We start from the raw sequence: 23,908 nt of genomic DNA on the forward strand, positions 1-23,908 counted from the left end.
CATATGACAACGTACCAAGTAATGTACGTTTTCCAAGATTTGGATAACCGCATTAGACAATGTACCAAGTAATGTACGTTTTCCAAGATTTGGATGACCGCATGACAACGTACCAAGTAATGTACGTTTTCCAAGCTTTGGATAACCGCATATGACAACGTACCAAGTAATGTACGCTTTCAAGATTTGGATGACCGCATATGACAACGTACCAAGTAATGTACGTTTTTCAAGATTTGGATAATCGCATGACAACGTACCAAGTAATGTACGTTTTCAAAGATTTGGATAACCGCATATGACAACGTACCAAGTAATGTACGTTTTCCAAGATTTGGATAACCGCATATGACAACGTACCAAGTAATGTACGCTTTCCAAGATTTGGATAACCGCATTAGACAATGTACCAAGTAATGTACGTTTTCCAAGATTTGGATGACCGCATGACAACGTACCAAATAATGTACGTTTTCCAAGATTTGGATAACCGTATATGACAACGTACCAAGTAATGTACGTTTTCAAAGATTTGGATAACCGCATATGACAACGTACCAAGTAATGTACGCTTTCCAAGATTTGGATGACCGCATATGACAACGTACCAAGTAATGTACGCTTTCCAAGCTTTGGATAACCGCATATGACAACGTATCAAGTAATGTACGTTTTCCATTCTTTGGATGACCGCATATGACAACGTACCAAGTAATGTACGTTTTTCAAGATTTGGATAACCGCATATGACAACGTACCAAGTAATGTACGTTTTTCAAGATTTGGATAACCGCATGACAACGTACCAAGTAATGTACGTTTTCAAAGATTTGGATAACCGCATATGACAACGTACCAAGTAATGTACGCTTTCCAAGATTTGGATAACCGCATATGACAACGTACCAAATAATGTACGCTTTCCAAGCTTTGGATAATCGCATATGACAACGTATAAAGTAATGTACGTTTTCCAAGATTTGGATAACCAATTATGACAACGTACCAAGTAATGTACGCTTTCCAAGCTTTGGATAACCGCGCTTAACAAATCTAGCTTAACAAATCTAGTTTTCTAGATGTTATGCACAGCACTCACGACAGTTTTACATTGATTTGATTTTGCTTATAGCTAAATCGTTCATAAATTTCTCAACTAAGCTTAAAAACACATTTTCCTAAATTTCAGATCAAAATATCTCAACAAATCTAAACTTCAGTATCAAAGTGAGTGTCATCGTAACCACTATATAGATAGAGAGACATCACCTTTAATATATCCCTACTTGGGAGAAACATTAGGTCGTTCACTTTTGAAGTCATTTTAAAATTGCCATTTTGTTGTTTAATACTCGAAAGTGGCTCATTTATCATAAAATAATTTCCAAAAATTGAACATCAATAGTTCTTCCAACTTAACCCCTCCTCGCATGTAGGATACTAACGGCATACTAAATGTCACATTGTTTTACTTATATATGTGGCATTTGTTTGCAAGGTGCAGTGACATGTCTAGCGTTGGTACATCAAAACAACGAAATTAAGTATTTTGTGGTCATATTTCAAATTTACTTGACATTTTGCCGTCAAAATCTGCAGCCAAATACATAACATTTGTATTCCTATCCTGCATCCATCCATTGCTCTTAAGCTTTGTTTCACCTATCATAGGAACACATAAACGCTATTATATCGTAAGCTTTTAGAAACAGCAGATACGCGATACGATTTTCTAATTAGTTAATGCAGGTGCAGAACGTACAAATTATTCATCAAGACTTGTCTATAAATGCCACCGTCACTGGTCCGCGCAAATATGTCATGCAAGCATCCATCTACTGTTTTCATGTTCATGATGTTTGCTAATTATTTCTAATCTACACCATGTACACAATACAAAGATGTAGTCTCTGCTTGTTTTAACCTAAGGCTATGTGGCACTTGGGAGACTCTGTTTAAACATTTAACATCAAGAGTGCATTTCTTAGCATTATACAAATACATTTAACATCAAGAGTGCATTTCTTAGCAATATACAAATTGAATGTTCTTAACGTTCATCATTCGCTTTACGTTTAGAATAATTTACTAGTAGTATGCAACCCAATTCAATTCATAAATTGTGTTGGGGTTTTATGACATATATTCAGGAATATTGTTTGTTACAAGAGAAATGAAGGTTTGATGTTAGATAGATAGTCAGTAGACGTATCAAAGGCATTTTGGTATAGAGGACATCAGTATATAGGTACGTATTCATTGTATTTAAACGGTAAGCAATAACTTAACCAACACAAGTAGATAAGTAAGTCGGTATGGAGGTCTTTAGACAATACAGAATTGGGTATAGTCGCGAATTTCCAATCGCCAAAAGGAGGCCTGGCCCTCTGACTCACTCTGACTATAACCTCACCCTTAACCCTCTACCTTCCGGCGATTGGGAATCTAACCCTAACTCTAACCCTTACTACATTTCGGTGATAATTGTAAATCAGTGTTTACCGCGCAGAATTGCAGAAAATAGATATGGTAGATCTTATTATGTATTTACAAGGACAAGTGAGAGTGAGAGTCTTACTTATGTGTGTGCAGGCAACATTCTTACAGTTCCAAAATTGAGGTTCTCTGGTCCAAATATAATAATCGGTCGCTAGTCCGAAATTGTAAGGGTTTGGGGTTATGGTTAGGTAAGTATTCGGGTTATGCTTAGGGTTAGGATACAATTGCGGTTATGATTAGTCTGTTTGGGTTAGTGTAAGGATAGGGTACTAGCAAACTAAGAACATGAAGAATGCGCCTTCCATTATAATGTCGATCTACATAAAATGTGAACTTACAAAACAATATGCAATTCAGTCTTGGCTGCGAACTACACCATGTACATTACACTGTATATCTCTAGTTTTGTTTTTACTTCCATGTCTAATTTGCAGGTTTTCAGGTCAGTTTATAATTCTATAAGCTACAGGGATTACGCAGATGTCGATCGATTCTAAATAACGCTGCTGAAGGCGAAACACTATTACCATCTCTAGCTATACGTCCAAAACAAAACATATGTCGTCAAGCAATGCACAAAAAAGTTGAATATCGGGTAAAACAGATTGCTTATGATAATGTATATCTATGGTGCAAAATATAATACTGTCTTGTCATGCTACTGATAAAACAATAAGACAATAATTTTATGAATAGAAACACTATAGAGGCACAGGCTGGAGATAATATTGTCTATATGGTGTAGCTTTTAGGTATTCAACATTAGAGATGGACGCCATTTTGAATCACAGCAACCAGAGGCAAGTTAACTTGGTTTATTATCAATGTGTAATGCACACACATAAGGAGACTATTAGCGGCATCAGATGCAGGATTAAGATCTCGCTAACTCAAAGAGCTAGCTAGGGCATTGGGGATTATTTTATTGAAAATAAAATCACAGAGATTTATAATGATAGAGTTATGATAACAAACTAGTACAAGATGTTGCTTTAACATTTTATAATAATTGATTCAACCGTTGTATAATATAAAGACGTATCCACAAAGAAATCTAGTATAAGAAAACAGAGTAGGTAGATGGCTAGCTAGATGCTATCAGGTGAGTGATTGAACTCATGTCATCCTAGGAAAAGAAATTGAATTGATTGTTGGATTGATTACTGTACTGCTGTCTCAGCACTAAAGGGACATCGTTAAGACATTTTCAAGCGGGATGCTTTTCATACTGAGTAAACGGTTGTTTAATGTATGCTTCACACGTTGAAATAGATTGAGGCGGACGACAACCACTGTCTCTCTAGGTCATGTTATTACGGGATATTTATTAGTTTTGTAGCAAGTAAGACAAGCAAATTGCTATGCGTCCGCACAACACACAATAATCATTAACACTCATACTGTCCTGGATATGTTGTTCCTTTTTACACAACGCAATGATGATGAACTTGGTGAAAGATGTTGGAATCTCTGGTTATTAGTTATGAGTTTATATATCCGCGGCTCTGGTGATGACGAACTGGGTCTAATTAGAATACAATGACATGCTGACTGATTGACGAGGATGAGGAATAAGGGACTGCATAATATGAGCCCTGGTGGGAGGGTAACATTGAGGGAGAGCAAAAAAGTTTTGGCGAGTGGAAAGGGGGGGCAAGCAATTTTTGGCAAGCTGAGAGGGGGAAAGCGATTTGGGCACACATTCATGGGCGCCTGTTAAATAAACTGCTCTAGAAAGGCTTAGGAAAACAGTACGGAAGCGCTTAGATATGCAAATTTTCCTGCTCGCTGCGCTCACAACATTATATCTAGACCATTTAAGGTTTACAAATTGGGATCCTAAAAAATTGGCATACGCAAAGGGGGGGGGAGCGCAAAGATTTTTGACAGGCTGAGAGGGGGGAAGCGATTTTTGGCAGGCCGAGGGGGAGCAATCAATTTTTGGCAAGCCATTCACACTTTTGCGGTTTCAATTTCAAGTTGGCTTCCTGCAGTCTGTAAAACATTATATATTTGAAGTCTTGCAATTTCATCATTAATTTTGTTGAACTACCGTAAACCACCACGTCATCTAGATACAGGAGCAAGATCAGCGCTAAGACCTCGTAGTTCAATCCACGAAAGACAGTCTCCATAATGCGGGAAAATGTAGCTGGAGCGTTACACAATCCAAACGGCATTACACGCAACGCAACTGATAGAGTCCACTTCTGACTGCAAATGCTGATTTCTCGGCAGTTTCTGGGTCGAGTTCTACTTGCCAGTATCCAGAACACAGATCCAGCGTGGAATAACATTCCGCACCAGCTAAGGAGTCTAGAGTGTCCTGGATGCGGGAAATAGGGTATGCATCCTTCTTGGTTTCTTTGTTTAAGCGGCGATAATCAACGCAAAATCTCTGTGTCCCATCCTTCTTGGCCACCAACACCACATCATCATCATCATCATTATTATTTACACTTTTATATTTGTGTTGTGGTGGTGATTGACCAATTCATCAAATACTAAACCAATAAAAAAAATCACGTAATGCTCCTTTAAAAGCAATTGCAACAAACTAGCAAAAATGTCGAACCGCCAAGTATCACTCCAATACGTCAATTCGCAACATTCTATATCTCCTAGAGCTTATCTTATAAAAATATAAATGCAATAACGACTAGCTTTGTTTTAACATATGTGAGTGTATGTCAGAACAGGCGGGTCAGTGACCGACAGCTACAGTGAGCATTAAATTACACTCAGCAGTAGATCAAGTTGGTATCTTCTCTATTTCAAAATAAATTAATCAAATATCAAAATACTCAACAGATTATAATTCAGTACTTAGTATATCATCAAAACATATCTATTTGTGCCGCAAATTATTAACTTATTCATCCTTTCTCCCCCTCACTCCCTCACTCGTTCGCTCACCCCCTCCTCAGTCACTCACTTACCCTCTCCCCACCCTCCCCTCTCTCTAACACACACATACAAACGCACCCCCTCCCTTTACCTGTTGTAAGGTTTATAATACATGGCGTTGCTGGTATCGGAAAAAGTACCTTACTGTCTCCATTGATTGATATTACTCAAACAAGAGGAAATACATTATATTACCTTTATTACGCAATGATGTGGTAATTAGTCTTGAGACAAAATTTCTATAGCTGGTAATGGAAAGAGTACCTTATGATCTTCATCGATTATTATACTGTGTTTCCTATGCAAGATCGTCATAATTGCTATACTTAAAAAAACGCACACCTTCTACACTAACGCGTAAGTCCTGAGACAAATCCCTGCTGCAAGGTTGATGGTACAGGAAAAGTACCTTATATTGATTGAATATGTGGGTTCCTTGATGCAATGATAGGTCTACTGCACACATCAACACACCCCACCCACTTACACACCCACCCCACCCACCCCTATACACACACACCCCCACATGCAGGCCATGCACCCCAACTACTTTACTGTTACGTAATGATACGTTTTGAGTGTAATTGCAACTTGGCATCCGTTGTACATCCGGGTAATGGAAAATGTACCTTATAATCTTTTTGATAGTACATGGAGAAAATACACTCACTCACAACACATCTATAAACACTCACACTCTGTGAACAAATAAATATACCCTTGCATTACAGTTACGTAATTTAATGGGTTTGGAGTGTTGCAACTAAAGATCCACAATGCATGGCATGTATACTAGTATGACTTTGATTGTTTACACGTGTAAGCAAACTATACGTACACTATGACTGTCATTGATTATTATTCACACACATATACCCACCCCACTACCCCCAACTCAACACCAAAAACGAACACACCCCGCTACACCCCCACACCCCTCCATACATTCCTACAGAACATTCAGCGTAATACCAGAAGTTTGTTCAAAAAGTAAGACTATGTTGGAGAATTCTGATACTTCATTTCAAAGTTACGAACACTTTTCATTTATGTTGTAGATTGAGCACGAATAAAAAGAATCGAAACACTGTCTGAAAGCTAGTAACTGTAATGCCTGGCAATGGTGATACTTTTCAAAATTATTATATCTCATTGCGCAATAGTTTGACCGCCTAATGTCTATAAACATGGTCTGCAATCGCGCAGGGGATAACAAAATTACTACTCGTCTTCAGTAGATAGCAAGAAGGTATAGTGGTCATCAAATCAATATCCGTCCGTAAAGATGAGTTTTTCAAAGAATAACTTGTAAATTGCGAATGTACAATTGACTTCGATACATTGTACGTGTAACATGATACGTCTAGTTACAGTAATATAATCCCCATGGCGCAGAGTACACACAATTTCATCAAAATCTCAGTAGCGCTGATACTATTGCAACTTGAACTATAATTGCGACCCTAGTAGCGACAACTCGCAGGCCTGCTGAGCCCCTTATTTCTAGCTTTGATAACACACAGATATGTACTATTTATTCAGCTCTTTAGCAATGATGATGATGACATGACTTTAAAGACTTTCATGATGTATGAGAATCCGACGTCTTTACAGCCATATTCATATCATAAAGATCATATTGAATTATATGTTGAAGACGATGAACGTATGTGGATAATAAGAGGTTTCTCAAGTCAATAATGTCCGTCGCTCTCAGCCACATATAATGACCCAGATGAATCTCGAAAAGGTTAACGCGTCTTAAAGATGGGTTTTTTCCTCTCTCTCTTTCAACACCATCTTCTTTGCAGCAGTATGGAGTGATATCCATATTCAAAAGAAATCGAAATTTCCATCAATAAACTTGATCGTGCTTTATGGGTTACAAAAACATGCGATCTGTAAGTTTCAGAATAGGTTTTTTTTGGCCATTCGTGTTTCATGTAAAGCATCTGCATAGCTTTTGAGCGTCAACAAATGTACTTTTCTTCGATAAAAAATAGTGCAAGTATAACACACAAATTATCTGTGCCAAAATATGTGGTCTTCATATCTAAGATATGTGCCATATTTATATCGGCTCATATTCTGCAATGATACCATACGATACATTGTTGCACCACAGCATCTCTTGACTCCTTTAAACGCTAGATGAGAGAATCCGCGATGTGCAGCATGCCGTGAAGCTGAAAGACTTCACAATTAATTAAATCATCCCAATTAACTTGAGTATTGCGTGTGTACCACGTTTTCCTTCCTGCCAGAATATATTTTACACCATCACTTCAAACATTATAACAAACTATCTTCAGATGCCACAAATGCTTACCTCTATTATAATAATCGTCATAATAATCCATATATTCCCTTTCTAGCTCCTCGTCAGTTGTTTGACCAATCGACAGCGAAGCAGAAGCTCCATCTTCTTCCTCACCGTGTTCAGACATGGATATAAATTTCTATCATCCGTCTTCTTTCTCTTTTTCGTCTTCTTCACCTATATCCTCTTCACAAGCACAATTATTTAGTCTTCCGATCATACATCCAAGCCGTGTGGTATATAGATGATAACTTTTCACTCCGGTAAAAGACAATGCGTAAATGTATACCAACCTAACTCTATACGTAAAGCTAAAAGTTCACTTGAGTTGACTCGCCGGCCGGCTACGTAGCATTATTTTTCCTCAAGGGTTGAAATCATTAAAGGTATATAATAGGTTATAATTCTGGTCAGGCATGTCTGTGTCAATGCTATGATGGATGAAAACAGTAAAGCCTGAGATGGACGGATGAACTTGACTTCGTGACTGAGAAGTGTTGATGATAGTGATGATGATGACGTCAGCAAGGTCAGAGCATCCTAGGGTGTCTTCTCAACACCAAGATCAGGGTTAATGACTATAATATAATAGCTCTTTACACCCTTTTCGGGCCGACGTCAAATCAGATGACAGTATTTAAATTATTTTGAATCCAAAATGTGTCAAAATTTCGCTTAAACGAGAGCGTATGACCGCGATATAAAAATTTATTTACATGAGTACAAACATTCCTCGGATTTGCTCAGTGATCTTTGTGATTTGCTTACAAATTGTTGAAACAATTTTATAGTCAGTGATCCAGTATATGAAGCAAGCATCGTATTACAAAAGACTAGTCGCGGCTTGTTTGAAGACTAGCTTGGCTTCGTTCATTAAGCGTTAGCTTCATTAATGCGTAAGATTAGTTTCATTAAACAAGCATGAATTGAGCCATCTTTAAAGGTTACTGTCATAATATATGTATATACACAATATATTGGTATTAATATTGATGAATATCTAATGCATCATTTAGGCCAATTTAGGTAAATCCAAACACTACTAAGGTAACTCTTTAAAGGGGTTACTAGCACTTTTTACGATATGAACTATAGTGAAATTAAATTGCTTAATTCTCACTATAAACATTGATCCAGTCTATCACTAATGAATTCACTCCAGTTAAAAACCAAATTTTACTGGCGAATGATAATCGGAGCTTACCGAAGAGTCCTTACTTTTTCATTAAATGTCGATAAAACGTTTCACCAAAACACACTTTACTTTAAAATACATAAAAACAAGGCATTCCATTACATCACTTAATGAATTATGTCAAAACTATTGTAAAACTGAAAAAAAAAATAACACAGATGATATCAAAAGCATCAGAGTGCAAAAGCATTGAATGTGTAAATATAAACTCTGAAGTCAGTATATTAATGAGCCTATTATACTACAAGCCAGCAAAACATCTTTATTTTCTAATGAATATATGCCTATTCCTTAAGTTTGCTTCTAGTTCGAACATGAATCACTAACATATTATTTATTTACAAAGTATATGTGTTACTGTAAGCTATATATTATAAGGGATACACATTATAAATCACGAGTGATAGAATTCAGATGTTTTACATCTGTACAGATTTTTCTCCAGTACCATGAGATAAAGTTACAATATATCCATCAAGCGATCTTTTCATCTGCGTCTTCACGGCTCATCTTTGGCTCATCTCAGACCACGTCCTTTTACTATACAAAGCCAAGTTTGGGCACACGAGGGTATTACTGACGTTCAAATTGACCATCAGATACCTTGGCTCTGAAGCCACTGAAGCATACGTCAGATGAACGCATTAGTCAAAACCATCCTAATGACCGGAGGATGAGATGTTTGTAATGGATCTTCGCGTCAAAGTCCATCCGTGATTGTTAAATGTTACAGGACACATGCCCTCGGGGTCGATGATATTGATATCGGATGTGTACATAATTTTGCAGCGATTCTAGATTAGGTTGCTCTTTAAAAACAGTGCTATTTTTAAATCAGGCTGACCACACACATTAAAGATGGGCGCCCAATATCGAATTACAAAAACAAGTAAATACATGTCAACATTTATTCTATATTATATAATAGCGAAGTTTTGCTCACAATTTGTATCTCAAGTGTGACGCATTCCGCGTTAAAAACATGTACATGCGTCAGAATCAGCTGGGGACAATTAATATTATTAGATACATAAATATACACATAATACCAATGACGATCGTCGCAGTCATCTAGGGCCTTAAGGTGTATCATCTAAAAGTTAATTTTTACAGCACAGCTTTTCTTTCTTGATATTAACCCAAATGCAAATGAATCATGTACACCTGTATATCTCTGATAAGACACAATGCGCAATTTATTTTCTATGCGTAACATATCTTTGCGAAAGCATACCATTCAACATAAATGATGAAGCAAAGTAGACTTTCCTGCCCGGGCTTTCCTGTCTCTGAATATCCTCACAAAACGTCATAGTGCTCGACTTTCATTTCGTTAAACCACTTTTCCTCTTCCTCTTCTTTCTCTTCTTCGTCCTGACATTCTCCTCCACAATATGCCCACGTTTCTCTCCTTACTTTCATCGTCCAGTCATCATCGTCATCGCAATCTTCATCATCATCGTCATCATCATCACCATCGTTAGCAGGCATCGTCAAAAACAAACACAATCACTATCGTCGCTGTCATCATTCTTGGACTTCATTATCAAATTTAACATTTGACGTGGCAGAAACCGGCAATGGTAAGATTACGTAACTATCAATATATTCATCACCACCATCATCCCACCATCATTACAGTTTATCAATTTAAATACAAATATTACGCTTCATTCAAGTACCTCTCTATTTAACCAAGTTTGACTTTTTTCTCAGCCCCACATGCCACATAAGGAGCCAACTGAGAGGTATATGGCAAGGAACATAACATCCCGCGAGCGATAGATCACATCACATGTGATTCCCCCATTATCCAGAGATAACTCTTATTTTCTTCATATGTTTAACAGCATGTATGACTCACAATATTTAGATATCAGATATCTTGGTGGTTCGATTTACCAATACCCCACATATAAGAAGACATGCAGACTTCTACCGACTTCTATGTGATGCGATTCGAAGCGTTTGCGTATTATCAAGATTTATTTCAGAGTAATGTTATAAGTATACAAGATTAGCATGATTAGTGAAGATGAAGGGAGGAAAAAGATCATTTTAATACCAGGGTCAAGATTTAATTTTACAGAATCTGCTCTCCATATTGCTCAATTCAAAAAGGTTACAAATATCACCGCGAGGGATGACATGCCTGACGAACAGGTAAATATGGCTTTACATTTTATTCAGTCCAATCATAATTGTTATAGGCTTGTCTGTGGTCTGTTGCTCATTATATACTGCAGGTCTGTAAAGAGACTAATGTTAAGGGTATTTGGAGGGTCGCGTCGATGGCCGACGTCTGGAGAGGTAGTCGGAGCATACTTTAAGCTTCGAACCAATGGCCCGGGATCGGCCCGGGATCAAACAGCGACAGACAAATGGCGACACCAGATAACAAAAAATACCACTTTTAATTTGGTAAATGTCAGGGTGTCTTTGGAAGCAAAAACTTAGGAAGTAGTGTCTTATTCGTCCCGGTTATTCGCAGTCTTTCGTGCCTGCAACAAAAAAGGATTATCCTGGGCTAGGGTTGCATGTAAAACACCCGGACCACTACAGCAGGGTATTGTTTTGCTTTTTTTAACTTGACGATTTTAAGATTTATCCATAAATTTATTGAAAGACAGATTTTATTTTTAACTATTACAATTCTTATACTCAGAAAGTGGAGCCCTTCAAGTAGCTTCAAGTTTCAGCATATTTAAGAAAAAAATGCTACTCTTCAGCTGTAGAAGTGTCTTAAAATCCACTCATTAATGTTGTAGTTTTGAGTATGTAGGCCTACCAAAGAAAAAACTGTTTGTAAGTCATACCAGTTTGTTACTTCCAGGTTTCATCAAGTTACATAATAATGAACGGAGAAGGCGAGGTGAGACTGTGATGGATAAATTGGGTTTCTTGACTGAAGCAAAAATAAAACATTTGTTATTTTTAGCTGCCTTGGAGTACTACCGTAATGTAAGCTTGAAATACAAGGTTTTGTATTACGGAGCAAAATGTCGGCATATTAAAATCAGGAGAAACCTCCGAGAGTACCTTAACGATGTGCTCACTTGCCCTGCATTATCTTAGCCCAGTGTCATCCGTGCGTGTGGTAGGACGCCTGCAGCGTTTGCTTTTACTTCCGAATTTATTTATAGGCAACAAGACATGAAAAGCTAGATAGGGCTGGAAGTTTAAATGCGTCTTTTTCAATGTCGTTCAGTGCTCTTTCAGATATATAAGTGAATGCCGATGAGCTGATAACTTTTGTAATGCTCATGACATTATTATTCAAGCACGGAAATAGTTAATCATATCAGTGTTGTAAATATCAGGAAAAAAAGAAAGAAATAATAACAGTTGTATTCAGATGAACAATTAATATAAGTTGTTTGTTTGTTTGTTTGTTTGTTTGTTATTATTCAAGGGAAAAAGAAATCGACGCAGCTGCGTTCAAATTAATATGATTTATTTGGTAAAATGAATGTTTCAAACAGTATATGATTTTTGTGTTTGTTGTTTTACATTTACGCTTTTCTGATGTTCACTCTATATACCCGTGTGTCAATAAATAAGTTTTGTATCCGAGTAGGCCTATACAATCCATGTTACCGCGTCCTTCGTTCAAATGATCAAAATTTAATTTAAAACATAAATACGCAAATAAAAAGCACCCATTTATGATTTTTAACAAATTGTACCCAAAATGTAAAAATAGATTTGCTTGCAGAGATAAATTCATGGAAAACAGCCGGTATCTGTATCGCAAGCGGTCACTGTCCTGAAGTAAAAAATAACTCGCCATTGACCATGCTGACCATGTTCAAGTTGCCATACAAGTCCCGATGTATAAGCATGGAAATAATAGACAAGTGAACTCCGAGTGAAATGTCAGCAGCCATATTTGTTCAGTTTCCGTCAATAACTAAATAAAAACTCCTTTAAAAGGGAGAGCACACGTATCAAAGAGGTCCGGTGAGATATGAGCGGTTGAAATACTTCATTTATTCATTTATTTTCCATCATAAAAACACATCAAAATAACAAATAAACCCAGCAATACAGATGAGGGAGGTGTTTTAAAAACAAAGAAATGATTGAAATTTTTTAAAACAGACAAGTGGAATTGCGATGATCAGACCTCTAAATGTTACCAAAGATCCTAAATGTTCATGTTACCTCGGAATCCTTATGGCGAAATTTTATGGCTTATGGTCTCTCAAATCACTCTTTTAATTTTCTTTTTATTCTTTGTACTATTAAATCATGGGTCATTAGCAAATGCATGGACTGTATGAGATCAGGCATCAAAAGGCATTTATTCAGACCCCGCTTTTTGATTTGCGCCCTCAAATTTCTCTGTGACTGAAACAGGAGACAGACATCATATTTTAAACGTGTAATATAAACGAAATGATTGAAGAGTAAAATATTCCTGACAGCTATGGCGACTGTGGCATAGCCAACGGGAGGGGGGAAATGAGGAAAGAGGGAATCTAACCCCCTGTGAGAAGTCGTGCCTCCCTCTTGCCCACTCTGTTGCCTCCCGGGATGCTGGCTGTCCTGATATTTAAGATTTTTAGGCATTTGTTGTACCTTTTAGAGCTTTTTAGCCCATTTTTGACCATTGTCATGCAAGTTCGCCCCTCTTGAAAGTTGCCTTCCCGTCGGCTCCCCCCTTGCCCACCCTCTGAGAGAGTGCTGGCTACACGACTGCTTCCTGAGCCAGGACATTACCATCACCAGGCAGGTAAAACATTAGCATGATTAGTACATATCAAGGTTCATTTCAATTGTATAAAAGGACATTATATGTGTATTTTTGTTTAAAGCACAGGTTTAAAGTATTTTACCAAAATAAACATCTCAAAAAAAGTAACATGTATACTGAATACAAATCAATAGAATTTACTGTAACCTTCAAATTGATTTAAATGTACGCTGTGACGTCAATATTTAGCCAATTGCTACAAATGAGGAGTCAAAATGTGCAGAAATAGATTCTGCTTCCAATGCATTTTACAGATTTGTAATACAACCGCCCGTTTTTTAATAATGGCCATTATTTAAGGGGGGTTAGTTACTTTTTTTTTGAGATGTTTATGAAGATAACAATGGGCAATGAGCCATGCATTCTCGTCCGTGTGACATTCATTTTGAATGTTTTCATCACATTAATGATGTTGTTGCGCAGAAATATTACAACCTCATCATCATCATGCACATGTTTGTTCTTTATTAAATATCAACATGATTACAGCTTTCCCTCAATTGAAACAAGATGTTGAAGGCGTATATCATGCGTTTCCCTGTTACAGCCTATTCTAGTTTATAACCATTAAATATGACATTAAACATGTTAAAGGCCCTACAATAGAATTCCGTTTTCCCTTGATGCATAAGCCTTGCCTTTGCAGACCAGACAAACTTAACAATAAAAAAATTGTCAAAACTTTCAGATTTTCACAGTTTAACTATAACAAAATAAAACATTACGGACTAGTCCCGGGAACCAGTGGAAATTAACATGGAAAATTGGTAATGACAATGTTTGAAAATTAAAAAAAAAATTAATTAAAAAAAATTGGTAGATCATATACGTCAATGTATTCATATAGAAATGATGTATGGAGAAAATTAACATGTCATTTTATCATCACGCCTTTTTGATCCTAAAATGTGTTATCGCCATTACTACAAGTATCATTTCAGGAATGTATGAAATATTATCTGTGTGTGTTAACTTGTAAACGCTAAGTGCATTTACCTTCGTTGTTATTAAAGTATCCGTCGTGTGTTTTTTTTTGATAATCTATGGTGGTTGTGCATTCGGCATTTTATGTGAAAATGATGGATTAAAATAATTTGATGAATTTTGTGAAACTTTGTTTTAATAGTACTATTATGCGACCACTATTTTTCAGCATACCTAATTATTTCCCAGAGATATCTTGACATTATTGTATAGGCTATAATTAATATTGTTAAATGTTGCTGTCCTTTTGTTGCTGTTCTTGTTGTTTGGTGGTGCTTCCATGTCTTAACAAATGATGTTCAAAGCAGATTTGACATTGTTTTTGTTGATATTATAAATTATAATTGTTGTTTGTGCTGCTGCTGCATTTATATATTATGGTTGTAACGTTGTTGTTGATATTGTTGGGTTTTTTTCATTCTATGCTAAGTCAACAGTATTATTTGAATTTACATTCATTTATTTATTTATTTATTTATTTATTTATTTATTTATTTATTTATTTATTTATTTATTTATTTATTTATTTATTTATTTATTTATTTATTCTATTTATCTATAAAATAGATAACATTTATCTATAACATTCGGCCGAATATGCACAATTTACCTGCAATGATCCCTTCAACTTGACAAAATGTCGGCAAAAGTTAGCACAATGATTTGCGACATAGCATACCAATTTTGACCTTGATGGGTGTTAGATATACAATTTTGACACCTTGAACTTCTACTATGATATTATTAAATTGTTACCTAATGACCCTTGCAGTGTACAGCAAGGAGTGTATTCATGCCAAAAATACAACGGTAGTCATTGAGGAATTTGACGGCACCCTGTATGGTGCAGTAAATGAACACCATGTCGAATCAACGGAGGGACGATGCAGAACGACAATGTATCTCACCTATATGGGTCACTTAAAGGTCGTAACTAAAAAGTGAATAAACTCTAACAATTGTGGGCAAAAAGGCTAGCCATTCTATAATCTGTAGACAGAAGAATTGAAGAGTATAATTGATGTAAAAATATGTAGAGGAAAACGATTCATTCATAAAGCAGACCACATAAATAGTCTTACAATTTACAAATTAGCTCAAATTCTAGGTCAAATGCCTACTTTTCAACTCTTTACGTTTTGTTTCTTGTATTTATATACAAATGACAATCCAATATTCACATAAAATGGGAATTCACATCAACAACTTTGGATACCTTTTAATAACAACGAAGGTAAAGGCATCATGGTAATGGCAATAACACATTTTAGGATCAAAAAGGCGTGATGATAAAATGACATGTCAACTTGCTCCATACATCATTGCTATGGACACCTTGCCGTATCGATACCAATTGATTATGTCCCCTGGACATTACAAACATTGTCAAAATGTCCATTACAAGCTTCATTGGTTCAATACTTTTAGATGTATTTTTACATGGTTAGTTGCAAATTGGAGAGCTGAAAGTTTTGACAAAGTTTGAAATGTTATATAATAATATGTTTGTCTAGTCTGCACGGGAGAGACTAAATACATCATGGGAAAACTGAACTCTATTGGAAGTGGGAACTCTGTTGGAAGTGGGAAAGAAGGAAAGAAGGAAAGAAAGAAAGAAAGAAAGAAAGAAAGAAAGAAAGAAAGAAAGAAAGAAAGAAAGAAAGAAAGAAAGAAAGAAAGAAAGAAAGAAAGAAAGAAAGAAAGAAAGAAAGAAAGAAAGAAAGAAAGAAAGAAAGAAAGAAAGAAAGAAAGAAAGAAAGAAAAGAAAGAAAGAAAGAAAGAAAAAAAGAAAGAAAGAAAGAAAGTAAGTTACAGAATCAGTTTCGTTTACAGAAAGGTTTACGAAATTAATACACATAAATATAACGTTTTTAAAAGAAAATTTATAATAAATATTTATGATAAACATAAAATTGCTTCAAGTCATTCAAGTTAATAATTAGACATAATGAACATTGTGTGATTAATTAATCCATGTGTAATGCAATATCTATATTATTAACCATTTGGCAAATGAGAAAAATGTAAAGCAATCCCAATTCCCAAAAAAATATATACAAAAATGCACTGCACGATATACACTTTTCACATAATTAAAATAGTGTGACATTCATGTATTCAAAATATATAATGCATGGACTAGGTAAAAACCTAGTTGAGACAGATTATATAGAATACCTGTAAGGCTTATGGCTAGAAAGCTTACTTGCATACGCTATTATTGACACTTGGTGCTGGCATCCATCTCTCTGTTTTAATCAATTTCAATCATTGGCTCTGATTAGACAAGGTATAGGCTAATCAATATTACAGCATATCATAGGAACAGACCACAGATAATGACACCACAATCACATGTCGCTTCTTTATTGCCGGAGGTGTTTTGCCCCAGTGGCTAAAACAATGATGGCTTATTATTGCTTGTATTGTTTAGTGATTGATTGCTGATTGATTGGTTTGTTTGTTAATTAGTTAGTTTATTTATTTATTTATTGATTTATTGATTTATTGATTTATTGATTTATTTATTATTTGTTTGTTTATCTATATATTTATTTGGATTTCTTTATTTGTTTAGTTATTTATTTAACTATTGATCATATTGATTGATTGATTACTTGATTGATTGATTGGTCGATTGATCGATCGATCGATTGATTGATTGATTGAGTTTTATTTAATTATTATAATTTCTTTTGTCAATGATTTAATTATTTACCTATTTATAAATAAATGTTAATTTTAGTCATTTATTTAGTCAATGATGCATTCATTGATCATATTGATCCTGTAATTTGTGTTAATTTTATAATGCATTATTTTGATATGTTTAATGTTTGTATATAATTTACTTATTCATTTTATCAATGATATTCAAATTTATATAATATATTCTTTGGAATGTGTAAGTTCAAATTATTGAATATTTTAATTATAATTTTAATTACATTTTTTATCAATAATGTATCAATTGTTTCAGGACTCAAAAGCAACAACTGCAATTGTACATATTAAAATGTTTACTCCTAATAATGCTGTTCGTACATAGCATAATACTAATAGTAGATACATTAAATAATGCTGATGATGATATATTTCTGCTATGATAGTAATGTTAATGCCAAGTATATGGGAAACCAAAACTAAACGAATAGCTAAACCAATTTATTTATACTTATAAGGTCAATGCACATTGTGGGAAATCCGTTTTGTGGGGTTTCTCTAAACGGTTCCTTTGACTCTATGTTGTAACTCTCATAGAAATAATATTATTTCTAGTGGATCGTGTCTTGGATCACACTTATTACAATAGATAATCAGTGACCAATAGTGCATGTAAGGTTACAATGAACAATTTTAGATAACAAAGGTCATTTATAATCCGCGCATGAGTAAATATGACATATGTCATATGACATAGGGGTCAACTTTGTAATTAAAATCTTTTGTTTGATTTGATTTTTATTTTAGGTTTACCTTTAGTAACACACAGGAAGGAAAAGACAACGGATGAGACAAAAGCCGCACATCCTCATCTTCTTCCTCCCCCTCAGCATCATTAGCATCCTCATCCTCATCTTCTTCATCATTCTTATCCTCCTCTTCCTCCTCATCATTTATTTTATCATCGTCGTCGTCATCATCACATCATCCTCTTCTGCCTCCTTCTTCACCACATCCTTTTCATCAGTCTTCTTCCACCTCCTCCTCCTCCTCCTCCTCCTCTTCCTCATCATTATCATCATCCACCACCATCATCATAACTTGAAAGAAAAATAAGCAAAGGTTCGAGTTCATTTTCTTGTACTTGATACTCGTATTCAACTCAGATGCTTAAACTTCTATTCAATTATTAGCCATGTCTTTGTTTTGGTCGGAATCATCCATGCGTATCAACTAACAGGTGTCCCTTTTGGATTCACCTACAAAATAATGACGTCATCAAATATTCAGGAATAATAACTATTCATCCATCATGGCTAGGATTCATTCATAAGTTATAATGTTATCTCGTATTTATCTAGTATTTACTATTCAGCTGTTATTTGTACTGTGCACGTGTGTCATGTGGGTCAGAATATTATATCTTTGTAAAATATTATCTTTGTTTATAACAAACAAACAAAAAACCAATCTGAGATTACACCAAATTTACTACACGGTCTACACCTGCCCATTTTTGTCCAAACTGACTGAAGTTTGCAATGAAACAATAGTACCTCTTGTCAGAGAAGATGCTCTTCCCTTTTAGCAAGGCATATTATCACGAGTTTGTTATCAAAACATAATTGAACTTTATAGTTATGTATTAACATATAAACAAATGTGCATAAACACATACAATTAAACCATGGATAAATTGGTTAAGACCAAAGTCCTTCAATGCGTTCAAATATGTCACTTGAATTATTTTTTTAAACATTTTGATATAATAACTGCAAATTAATGTACTTTGGAGAAAGCAGTTTCAACTACATACCTCAGAACACACCAAATAAACAAATAAAATAACAATTTAAACCAAACAAATCCTCACAAGGCACAGAATAATCACAGAATTTTAACGAAAGAACAGACCATCAAACTACTGCTGTATGGATGTCTTAACACAAGGTCAATCCCATTTTGTTTTCAAAATTAATTAATCGATTGTTTAATTTTATAAATAAGTAAATTCTTGATATATGTGTTTAAATCAGTGGTTGAAATGATACTCTAAATCGGACAAATCACACAATTAGCTGGAAAAGCCAAGGTACCTTCATCTAAACTAGAGCTCGCCATGGTTGGTTGAATGTTCGCCTTCTCTTCATCTACACTACATAGCAACGAGTTCAATGAAGCGTATATTTATAGTAATATCCATCTATATTTGATGAGATATCATCAAAGAGAGTCGTCAAGATCTGTAATGTGATACCCAGTATCATTTACATTGTAGAAACAAAATGGCACATTTTAGTGTGATTAACATTTGCATTTGTTTTTTAATTTTCTTGAATAAAACAGCTGCGCCATCAGGTTGAAGTCTCAAGAATAAGTTATCAAGCTGACATCTCCTCACCCCCCCCCTCCATCTCGTCCTTTCTCTATTCCCACAGTCTCTCTTTCTCTTCTTCATTTTGTAATTGAAGGCAGGTCAGCTTATGATGTCAAATAATTATAAATAAATTATAAATATAAATTATAAAGTAAATATCATAATTATATATTATTATCATTATTATTATCATTGCTATATATCATTACTATCATCATTCAAAATAAATAATACGAAACCTAGTTTAGACATAGAATAGGTTCTATGTAAGGCTTATTATTTTTTATTATTATTGTTGTTGTTGTCGTTGTCGTTGTCGTTGTCGTTGTCGTTGTCGTTGTTGTTGTTGTTGTTGTTGTTGTTGTTGTTGTTGTTGTTGTTGTTGTTGTTGTTATTATTATTATTATTATTATTATTATTATTAATACTATTAGTAGTAGTAGTAGTAGTAGTAGTATTATTAGTATTATTAGTATTAGTATTATATTATTAGTATTAGTATTAGTATTATTTTTTTATTAACATTATTATTATTTTCATCATCATCGTCACCATCATCGTCATCATCATCAACAACAGCAACATCATCTGCATCATCTCTTAATATTGCCATTTCTAGGTCAGCTGTTAAATTCTGCAAATCAGTTTTCAGAAAGGTGTTATCTTCAACTGAAACATCACTAGAGCACTGTTTATGTAATCATATAATTAACGCCAGCATAATATATAATATTTAATAAACTAACATTAATCAATCATCCAGTATATTTACATTGTGCATAAAGTATAGCTCGCTAAAAATATTAGCTCTTTCTCGTGGGCGATGTAGACATGTAAATTACTCGGGAGAGAGCACCCTATATAAATAAATAATGTTATGAGCGATATAATAAAATAGTGTGATATTCCTCATGGAAGAAGGACAGGAAAATTTGTGGTCATATATTGACAAAGGTAAACACAAAAACTCGTAAGTAATGGTAGCTCATTGACTTTGTGAACTCGTATTGTTAAGAATAATAAGTGGAATGTATGAACAAAGTTAGACTACTGTGTGGAGAAAAATCTTTTTAAAACCACAAAATATGAACACAAAGCCTACATATACCATGAATGAATACTACTTTAGTAAATTGGCATATTCCTATAGTGAAATTTGATTTGAATTAATAATTGATCTCGCACGTATTTGCAATCAAACAAATAAACGGCAATAAACCAGTATAGGTTATAACAAATGCATGCCCTAAATATGGTAATTAGGATGTATTTTTATGAGCCTTTTAAACGCCTGGTTTCTTGTATAGGCCTACATACATTATATACATGGCATTTGAGATTCGTGCACACATAGGCCTATACATACATGGTTGATACATAGACCCTGGAAATAGAATGTTACCCCTTAAGGTGGTATTGGATGCATTTTCTAGAAATTAGGAAATGCTTTGAGTATGTTTTAAACAGATTAATTGAGTAGGGTAAAGTACACTGATCAATATGCCTTTTGTTTGGAGCAAATCGGACATACGGTTTCCATAATACATCAATTTATATGTTCTTTGTATCCTTTTGTTTTTGTCAATAATCAATATAGTTAATGAGCTAAAAGGACTGCAAAGGCTCATTAATATGTAATTTTTGCCAATATTTTGCTAAAAATCAATGCATAAATGTTCAGGGTACTTTTATTTTGCATACTTTTGCCCTGAAACTTGGTCAAAGTGTTTCTAATATGTTCTAATGTATTATATAGTGAAGCCGCCCTCTAATTTGCATATTTGCATAATTAATGAGGTAATTTGCATAAATGCTAATTAATTATGCAAATATGCAAATTAGGGGGCGGCTTCATTATATAATACATAAGAACACATTAGGAACACTTTGACCAAGTTTCAGGGCAAAAGTATGCAAAATAAAAGTACCCTGAACATTTATGCATGGATTTTAGCAAAATATTGGCAAAATTATATGTTAATGAGCTTTTCCAGTCATTTTAGCTCATTAACTGTATTGATTATTGATAAAAACAATAAGATATAAAGAAAATATAAATTGATATATTTTGAAAACCGCATGTCCGATCTGCTTCAAACAAAAGGCATATTGATAAGTGTGCTTTGCTCTACTCAATTAATCTGTTTAAAACATGTTTAGAGCACTTTCATAATGCCTCCATTACCACCTTAAAATTGTTTCTTGTACGTGTACATAAATCCCCCCGGATTATATACGAGCTATGGAGCTTGAGCTACATACATTCAAACAAAACAACCTATGGGATATGCATGTACAATTCTGTTTCCAGGGTTTATGGCCGGGGGTCCTTGGCCCAGAAATCTCAACGTAAGTTTTCCATCCCGGGAATCTCACGAAGGATTCCCTCAGATTTATTTTCCTACTTTGGTTGGTATTTTATTGTTGTTTGTGTTCATTTAATATTAAATGATATGGTTGAATGATTTGGGTATATCAACATTCATATAGGTCCCTACATTGAACATTTTACAAATCACATTGACAGCACAGTGAGTGCCAAATTTTGAAGCCTTGCACAACATTATTAAATCATCGACCGTGGGCACAACTGGTTGCATGCATGTATTTCACCATTATTTCATCTCCCCCTCAACATTTTTTTGACAAATACCCATTGTTTCCAACAATAGTTGCTATATTTCCACGCCTTGAGCGAGCAGGTTCCTATCCCCAAATGCACTGTTAAAGGCACCAAAAGCAAATCTTAAGTTACACTTTACTATTCACTTAAAGGGCCATCCATTGTTATTGTTAAATTCAGGGTGAACTTACAAAATACAAGTCACGGTTTTTATTTCGCTATGGCATGGGTACATCTACAATAGGCTACTATACTAACTAGTATTTATGCATTCGATTCAATTCTATTGTAAAACAAACAATACCCTTTTAGCTGTGATTCATCGTAATAATTAGAAATCACAATTTGCCCTTTTGTATTTTAAAAATTATTCTAAAAATTGGCAGTTTTTCTGATCATGTACACGCAATATATCAATCAAAAGATAAATCATGTTTATGATATTCAGACAACATTTTGATGTTGTATCAGGATCAGGGTCAAGCTCGAGGCTCTATTTGGGCAGGTTTACTTATAAATCAGAGACGACGAACAAAATGAAAGCCTGGGAATCGACTACATCTCATGTGTAAACCCTTTCACATCCAATATAGAACAAATCTCAAAATGATTCCAGACTCCAGAGATTTGGAAAAGGGTTTCGATTGACTTTCTTTGCATAGGCCTATCACAAGTTGTTCAAATTTCATGTATTGTTTAAATTTCATACATTTGCTTATTAAGAAATATCGGTAAATATCACGTGATATTTTTAAAGAAAATTTCGAGTCTGTAAGATATACGCGTATGTAAGGTGTTATAAGGGCAACCCTTGGCCTTGTTCGCGTTATATTCACAACGAAAAGTAAATTGAGATTCAGAAACAGCAGTGGTAAAGTGGTTTTATTCTCATATCATCATCGTCTCGTCCAACTCAGACGTACTATATGCCAAACAACATGTTGTACAGAGCTAACAAAATAATGATAACCGCTTTTGACCTCAAACGTTGGCAAACATAAGCAAAAATATGTTCTATATAGATCATGTTTACATTTGATTGGTAAACTTGTTTTGTGTTTTCAAAACAAACGTGCCCTGATATTCTCAGTGGTATACATGTACTATGGGAAAACCCCTAACCACTATTATGGTTTACAAATGCTATTCATAATTAAAATAATAGCGTATAACAATAGTATATTGTACATGTTCGATCATTAAACCACTCTACTAAATAAATGCAATCATTTATTACATGCATTCAGTGGCGGCATATAATCAATGGCATCAATTTAGCGGATGACAATTCAAACTCATCGCTGAAGGATAACACTGAGTAATTAATGTTGCTTGACCGGTACGATAAAATTTGTGTTTTTGTTATTTTAACAATATGACACATGAATTATTCATGCTTAAGTCCATAAAATTGAATGCATCGCATCCAATTTATCATGCATGGTCGTGTGTTTTGTTTACTTCAGGAACGATACAAAACTGCTACATGTACATGATCATGATTTTTACTATATGTCATATATATAACGTCAATATCGATCCCATATTGGTTATGTCTCGGTTATTACGAGGTGTAATATTGA

The 23,908-nt window shown here is 34.7% G+C and overlaps 1 protein-coding gene across 1 annotated transcript in view; it reads right to left on the reverse strand.

Annotated features, from left to right (window-relative positions):
* The window catches only part of LOC140161180 (proteolipid protein DM gamma-like), a 170,156-nt gene that overhangs the window by 145,571 nt on the left and 677 nt on the right, over positions 1–23,908 (reverse strand). The window lies entirely within an intron of this gene.

Source organism: Amphiura filiformis, chromosome 9, assembly GCF_039555335.1.
Source record: "Amphiura filiformis chromosome 9, Afil_fr2py, whole genome shotgun sequence".
NCBI classification, from domain to species: Eukaryota; Metazoa; Echinodermata; class Ophiuroidea; order Amphilepidida; family Amphiuridae; genus Amphiura; species Amphiura filiformis.